At 41.5% G+C, this 8,311-nt stretch overlaps 1 protein-coding gene across 3 annotated transcripts in view; it reads left to right on the top strand.

Annotated features, from left to right (window-relative positions):
• Positions 1–451: 451 nt before the first annotated feature.
• TESK2 (testis associated actin remodelling kinase 2) overlaps positions 452–8,311 on the top strand; it is a 158,471-nt gene continuing 150,611 nt past the window's right edge. For all 3 annotated transcript variants that reach the window (XM_075555537.1, XM_075555536.1, XM_075555535.1), the window contains exon 1: positions 452–782. The gene's annotated coding sequence lies outside the window, so the exon portion shown is untranslated. The remainder of the gene's footprint in view (positions 783–8,311) is intronic.

The raw sequence follows: 8,311 nt of genomic DNA, 5'->3' as shown, positions 1-8,311 counted from the left end.
TGCTATACTTTCACCATTCCAAAACCCGCGCCAATATAGTTCATTTTCAATTGGCTTTATTAGTTCCCAGTCTCTTCGGATCTGGCACTTCTATTGGTCGGTCCTTTGTTTACTGTCCCGCCCACTGAGAGGTTCCCGGACTTGGGTTTCCCCAGGTATATTTCTTCCTGCTTGGTTCCGCCTTTTCAACACACTGCCTCTTGTGTTTTTACCTCCACTTCCTCCCTATTGGTTCCCTTCATTCTCCGTGTTGCCACCTAGGGCTGTTGATTGGCTTTTCTGGACGCCTATTGTGCCCCCTCATACCACGTGGCATTCCTAAACGCTAATTGGGTAATTCCACCAGCTCGTTTATCAGAGATTGACGATTGATTGGCTGTTCGGGGGGGGTGGGGAGGGCGGAGGGGCGCGGCCTAAGAGGCCCCGCCTCTAGCTGCCCCGCTCCGGGTACTGGCGTTACAGTCGCTCACGGCCCGGGAGCCGAGCGGAGCTCGTAGGCACCCTCGCCAGCTCGCGGGTTGGATAGTCCTCCTGGCCCCGCCGCGAAGGCGGGGAGAGCGGTCCCCATTGAGGGGCCATGGCCGTAGCCTTCTCGTCCTCTGCCACCGCTAGCCCTGCCGAGGCTTCTGCGTCGGCTTCTGCGCGAGGGACTCCCACCGCCTCCGCAGGCTGAGGAGCCGGCCGCCGTCACGGAGCTGTGAGGGCTACTATGGTCCCCTCTGGCCGCTGTCTCTCCCTCCCGCCGGCGCAGGGACCCCTCCGGCTGCCCTGTCCTGCCTCAGGTAACGCCGGGAGAGCGCGGGAGGCACACACCCGGGGCGCTCCGGCCCGCGCGGGCGGACCTGCTGCTCGCCTCCGCCGCGCGGGGCTTTTAGCAGACAGGGCCCCCCGAGATTCCAAGCGTCCCCACTGTAGCGGCGGGGATTGCTCTCCCCGGCCCTCATGCTCTGCACTTTGCTCCGGCGTCTCGGACGGGCTCCCGCTTCCCACGGCCCAAGGCCGCGAGCCCATTTCCAATGTCCCGTCTGAGACCTGGTCCCCAACGCCTGTCCCGGATTGTCTCCGCTTCTGAGTCCCAGGAATCCTCCAGTTCCGTGGGGACCCCTGTGTCAAAGAGCTCCCTATTCTCAGTACCACTCCCACCCCCCCTGCCTTCCTCGCGCCTTCCGAGTTCTGGACGCCTTCACGTTACTTCCCCCAGAACGCCTACCCTCCCCTGCAACTTCTCTCTCCCCGGAGGATTTCCCTCTTTTCTCCCGCCCCGTGCCCATTTTCCCTCCTCTGCTGCTTAGCCTCGACTTTTTATAGACTCCAGGCTAAAGCAGGATTCTTGCTTAGCCAGAAACGAAACCCAGGTTGGTCAACTTTGAAAACATTTCAATAACTACCCTTACGAAAAAGCTCGCTAAAGAATGCCGACTTGATTCTGTTGGCATGGGGTCCAGTGGAGGTTTTGTAAGCGGGAGTTTGGATTACCTCCGGTGAGAGCAGAGCAAGAATTGAAAGTGAAGACTCAAAGTGAAGTGTGGTGGCAGGAAGCCGCCGCAGGAAACTAGTGAGCTGATCCAGGTGAGAAGATGAAATGGGGCAGGCCAGGGAATTGACAAAGAAGGGTACACAATTGCAAGAGCTTCGGAAAACAGTTGGAAGGATGAGGTTTCTGATTTGACTGATGGGATAGCTGTTGGTGTGAGCTGAAATAAGGATCATAGAGAAGCCGTTTAAGGGGAAGGCCAAGAATCTGGAGATAAACCCTGAGTGGTGTGGTTAAGCACTGGACTGCTAACTGAAAAGTTGGTGGCGCAAACCCTCCCAGAGGCACGGCAGAGATGAAGCCTGGTGATCTTCGGAAAGGTCGCAAGTCTTTGGAAAGGTCGCAAACCCAGGTGGCAACTCACAGCAGCAGTAGCAGCGATGACTTTGCTATGGATGAGCTGAGTTTGAAGTATTTTTGAGATATCACTGTGGTTAACTGGGTTTGAAAACGGAGAGAAAACTTAGAACTGAATACATGTATTTGGAAGCCAAGAGAGAATATGTGGGTGAAATTTAAAGCCTTAGTATGAGATGGTAATACTGAAAGAAGAGAAGAAAAGACCTAACTACAGACCCGAAGGGACATCATTGTTTGAACACTAAGACACACTGAACATGAGAGGATAAAAGAATGGGACAAGAACTGGAACAGAATGTCATTGTGACAGAAGCCAAGGGAAGAAAGGGTTCCAAGAAGGGAGAGAGTGAACATCAGTGTCAGGTGCTCCACAGGTCAAGTTGATTTAGGATTGGGAAAAATACTCCTGAATTTAGTAATTAGCCTTGAAAGGCTGGTTGGGTAGTATGGTGGTGTTAATAATGGCGATAGCTAGATTATGATAGAGTAAATGGGAAGCAGATTCCTTTGTCAACACATGGTTGTGAAGGAGAGCTGGCAGTGGTGAAACTGATCTTTATTGAGAATAGGGCATAGATACTAGGTGCCAGGTACTATAGAGATGCTGTTTTACACAGATCACACCAGATTTGTGGTTTCAGTATCCCCCTTTTCCAGTTGGGAAGATTGTAGGCAAGGGCTTCAACAAGGTCTGCCTATCTCTGAAGCTTAAGTTCTTTCCACTTTGGCTCATGTATGTTTTTCCTTGTAATATGATGGGACTTCCAAAAGTTTGTGAGAAATCTCAGGGTCTTTTAATTCCATTCTTCCACAAACTTTTGGAAGCCTCATAGGGGTAGAATTTAATTTTGTAGATTGTGGAGAAGCTTTACTTAGGAAATATGTGTTGGCACTTTATTCTCTACCCTTTAGAATGCTACCAAAAAGATAGCAAGGTGACAAATGGCCTTCTCTTCCTTCTTTTTAAAATCATTTTATTAGGGCTCATACAACTCTTATCACAATCCATACATACATGAATTGTGTATAGCACACTTGTACATTCATCGCTGGCTTTATTTTCTTGATGTGACCAGTTACTGTGGAGTAGACTATTGCTGGAGACTAAAGAAACTAGTGAGGTTCTGGGCTGAGTATTGTGACATGGAAATCTGCAATGAGAATGAAAACAGAGGATAAAAACAAAACAAGAAGCATTGCTGCTGACTAATCTCATAGAAGGCCCTGCTAACATTAAAAGTAGTGTATTGTAATGAGACCCAATAGCATGAGGTTTTTTCACTTTCTCAGACAGCTGAAGATCAAGGGGGCAAAGAAAAAAGATAGTTGGGTTGATCCAGATTTGGAATTGCAAGACAGATGAATTGAGAAGCAATTTTACGCTGCTTGAGATAGTCTAGGGATGTGATTTTGAGTGCCTAAACTGGGGTTGATAAGAAGGAAAACCTTCAGGAGGCTTGCTGTACTGGGATAATGAGACCATCAAGAAGACAAGGTTGTAGAAAATAGGGAAAGCCCATAGTGCAGTTTATCACAGCAAAGACAAAATTTAACAGTCTCAGTGCTGTTGAAGGGAAAGGGAGGTAAACAAGTTAGGTGTGTCCACATGTCATCAGTATGGATGTCAAAGTTACCTAGTGTGATGGCAGGAGATGGGACAGAGGAGATATTAGGTGGGGCTGCTTACCTAGAACTGGGTTAGTTGGGGATCCTTTGTACTTGTTAGAAAGGAGTACTGTGGTACAGATCTTGGTGTGTGTATTAACACGGAGATCTTAGATACCTGTGTCCTGGATGTATGAAATGTTATTCTCTTACATAGATATGTTTGAACTTGTCTCTTAAAACACAAATCTTTTGTGATTTGGCATATGATGGGCCTTGGTTTATATTTGATTTTGTGTTAGGGGCTACTAGGGTCCTAGCATACCAGGATCTCCAGTACATTTTTACTTAGGGATCTAACAAATTGTAAAGAGCAAACCACAGACTCATATTTGCTCATTCCTTAGTTGACTTAGAGTAGAAAGCTGACTTGATTTTATGCCCTTTTTTCTTTGTGAAAGATTGTATAGGTGTATTTTTAGCTTCATAAATTACATTTTATTCTGAAAATGAATAGTTTTGGAGTTTTAAACCTATGATAAAAGCTATTATGGAGGACCTGATGCCAAGGGTTTAAGTGGAGAGCAGGTGCTTTGAAAATGATTAGGACAATGAATGTACAAGGGTGCTTTACACAAATGATGTATGTATGGATTGTGATAAGCATTGTCTGAACCCCTAATAAAATGTTTAAAAAAAACTATTATGGGTTTTGTCTCTAATAGTCTCTATTTCATTGTAAAATGGTCCTCCTGCGGAAGCAGCTAGTGGTTTTGAACTATTGACTATGCCAGTGTAGTATGAAGAAATGTAAGGCAGTGTAGTATAAGGAAAAAATATTGGAAGCCCTAGTAGTATTGAATCTCCTTAATTATTAGCTTTATGACTTTAGGCAAATTTCTTCCATGAGCTTTAGTTTAGTTTTTAACTTTAATCTTTTGAATAGGTAATACATTTAAATGGTGGTATATAAGAATATATATACTTATAAATAGAAGTATTAATATATCTTATGTCAAAGCAAACAGTGAAAAGTCTCATACCCCTGCTTATCTCCCAGTCACTTGATTTCCTATCCCCTCCTAGGCACTTCTCAAGTTTTCTTTGTATAGTCTTTTAGACTTCCTGTAGCCAAATACTTACAAATATGAAGATAGACTCCCAGTTTTTCATGCAAAAGCATCCCTACAGTTCTGTATCCCCCAGCCCCTATCCTTTCTTGGAGAGCTTTCTAGCTGACATCGAGAGCTTCTTTATTCCTTTTTCTCTCCTAACACCTGTGTAGTAGTTTATTGAATGTAAATATCATAATTTATATTAACTATGACCTTGTTAAGGAGTCCTGGTGGTGCTGTCAAGTAAGTTGGACTGCTGACCATTAGATCAGTGGTTCAAGCATACAGTCAGTCTTTCTGTGGGGTGAAGTGGGGGGAAATGAGACTATCGTGTAAAGATTTATAGCCTTGAAAGCTTGTATAGGGTCTTTCTGAGTCAGAATTGACTTGATGATAGTCTAAGTTTTTTTTAAGTTCATATTTAGAGCCATGGTGTTATTTCCTGTCTTGACATTTATGCATGCTGTAAAAAAAGACCTGTGAAAATAAAATCATTTTACTTTCCTTTTTGATTTTGTTTTAGCAGTCAACCTTTCAGTGACTTAACACTTTTCTTGCTTTGTGTCATTCTACTTGTGTGCAAGGATATTTGGGGGATACATTTCCAGAAGTGACATTTCTAAATGAAAAGATACTTGCATGGTATAACTATGACATATATTGCCAAATTGTCTTTCCTTGTGAGTTCCGATATAAATTGCCTGTTTTTTCATTAGATGTTTTATTTTTCACTATTGCTGAAAGTATCTCACTTGTTGCTCATCAGCAGCTATATTATAGTTAATACTCGAACCGTGCTTACTATATGTATCCAAGTGTGCTATGTCCTCTTCCAAATGTACATAATGTCATGTAGTCTTATTTAATTCCTTTAAGGTAGCTAGATTATCTTCAATTTTCAGACGAATAAACTGAAAAATAAAGAATTTAAGTATGTAACTTGCCCAAATCACATAGCTACTGAGTGACATTTTTAAACGCAGGTACTCTGATTATAGGATCAATGCTATTTACATTATGTTGTGCTTATTAAACTAAAATTTTTTTTTCTTTTTATTTTTTAATATATTTTAATTCGAATTTTTAATATAGTTTCTGAGTCTTTCCTTTTTAAAATTTTTTTTCTAATTGAAAAAAGTTTATATTTAGCCTTAGCCAGCTGGACTCAATTTAGATGATTCTGAATTTGTTGGCAACTTCTAAAGTGTCAGTCAGGAATCTGTGGAGCATAAGCCACCTTGTCCCATCAGGCTTCGTCACTGTCATAGAGCTTCTTCACAGCCTACTTGATCTGGTGCTGGTTGATCTTGACATTCACAGTGAACACAGTGTGTTGTCCTTGATCTTCATGGGGGGGCTTGATGATGGCATAGTGATCAAGCTTGTTTCTCCTGGGGGCGCTCTACTGAGGGTATTTGAATGGCCTTCTTAGCCTCAGAGGAAGCCCATGTGCCAATCTTCTTTATTTTGGGATGATTTCTAAGTTCGAATTTTGGTCAGTCTTTTCATGTGTTAAAAGTCACCTGTATTTCCTTTTCTTTGTTAGCTGTTTAAATCCTTTACTTAGTTACTTGTTGCATGATAGACCTTTTTCCTATTGATTTCTAGGTCTTCTCTCTCTGTATATATTCGTGCGCATGAAGAGAAAGATTAATATTTTAACTATGAAAAGATTATATATAGGAAAATATTAACCTTTTTACTGTTAGGTGTTGTAAGTATTTTCTCCCATTTTGACATTGGCTTTTTCTCCTTTAAATTTTACATTGAAAAAATTAAAAAAAATTTTTACATTGATTGCATTCTTTGAATTGTGCCAACCATTCTCTCTCTCTCCTTTTCTGAGTTGATCCTTCCTCATTAATATAAAATCACAGCCCCTGAAATTTCTATTTCATCTTTTGAGTTGATGTCAATTTGTTCCCATATCCCCAAACCCAAATAATTTCTTTTCTTTTTTTTGGTAAATATGCTGCACAAGACTTCTTTATTTTTGATTAAAAGATCATTTTATTGGGGCTCCTACAACTCTTATAACAATCCACACATCAATTGTATCAAGCATATTTGTACATGTGTTGCCATCATTCTTTTCTAGATATTTACTTTCTAGTGAGCCCGTGGCATCAGCTCCTCTCTTACACTGACCGACCAAATAGTTTTTAAAAGAGCATAATGTTCAAGGCAGGCTGTTTTACTAGTTAAACTATTGTTTAGTTTTAAAAAGATTTCTGGAGATATTTTTGTGTTCAGGTTAAAAGAGGTGTGGTGGATTATGAGTTGGGCTGCTAATCACAAGGCTTAAACATCAGCTGCTCCTCAGGAGAAAGATGAGGCTTTCTGCTCCTAGAAAGATTAACAACCTTGGAAACCCACTTTGTCTTTTAGGGTTGCTGTCACTGTTGTCAGCGAGTGAGAATGCGTGAAGGTTTAAAGATTATCTCAGGGCAACACTTACAGGGGTTCATCCATCCCCCATGGCACCAGAAGAATAATTTGAAATTTGGTTTTGAATTTACCTCTTTTTGATTAGGAGTCTTCAATGTAATCTTTGATCAACATGTTTAGTAATGGTAGCCAGACACCAACCAATTTGTCACTTACTCTTATTATTTTATTTCCGTTCATGAATTTCAATTAGAAAAACCTCTTGCTGTGATTTGGTTGAAAATGTACTGAGCAAATCGCTCTTCAACAATTTGTTCACATTTTATTTAATAACAGTGATCACGTTTCCCTTAGTATAACAGCACTCTTCCACTTCTTGCTGTCTCCAGGATTTCTTATTGTGATCTCTTTCAGAGCAGGTTAGCAATGGTAGCTGGGCACCATCTAATTCTTCTGGTCTCAAGCTACTTGAGGCTGGGGTTCATGTTCTGTGTAGCTCATTGGACTAATTGTTTCCTTGCATTCTTGATTTTCTTCATTCTTTGCTCTAGATGGGGAGCAATCAGTAGTTGCACCTCAGATGACTGCTCACAAGTTTTCAAAATCTCAGTTGCTCCTCACCAAAGCAGGATGAAGAACTTTGTATTTTGGACTGTGTTATGCCAGTTGATTTTAGTGTCCACTGAGACTATGGCTCTGAACCCCTAGGTTCAGGGACTCATTCCTTCAGGGATTTTAGTTATGGCTAAGAAACTTTCATAACATTGCCACCTGTATGCTCTACTACTGTAGTATATGTGAATACATATGTAGAAATATTTTCTGTCAAACTAGTACTAATATATTTGTGGGTATAGCCCCTTTCTCTTTCCCACTCCTGTTCAGTTTGGGTATCTTATCTATTCATACATTATTGTTATTACTGATATTACAGGATCATGTCTATAATACTACCAGTTTTTAAATTTTTTGGAGTTTTTATTTTATTTTATTATTTTTATAATCATTTTATTGGGGGCTCGTACAACTCTTATCACAATCCATCCATCCATCCATTGTGTCAGGCACATTTGTACATTTGTTGCCATCATCATTCTCAAAACATTTGCTTTCTACTTGAGCCCTTGGTATCAGCTCCTAATTTTTTCCCCTACCTCCCTACTCCCTGCTCCCACACAAACCCTTGACAATTTATAAATTATTATTTTGTCATATCTTACACTGTCTGACATCTCCCTTCACCTACTTTTCTGTTGTCCATCCCCCAAGGAGAAGGTTATATGTAGATCCTTGTAATCGGTTCCCCCTT

Source organism: Tenrec ecaudatus, chromosome 1 (assembly GCF_050624435.1).
Source record: "Tenrec ecaudatus isolate mTenEca1 chromosome 1, mTenEca1.hap1, whole genome shotgun sequence".
Taxonomy (NCBI): domain Eukaryota; kingdom Metazoa; phylum Chordata; class Mammalia; order Afrosoricida; family Tenrecidae; genus Tenrec; species Tenrec ecaudatus.
The sequence above is the reverse complement of the archived record's forward strand: the minus strand, read 5'-3'. Positions and strand labels throughout refer to the sequence as shown.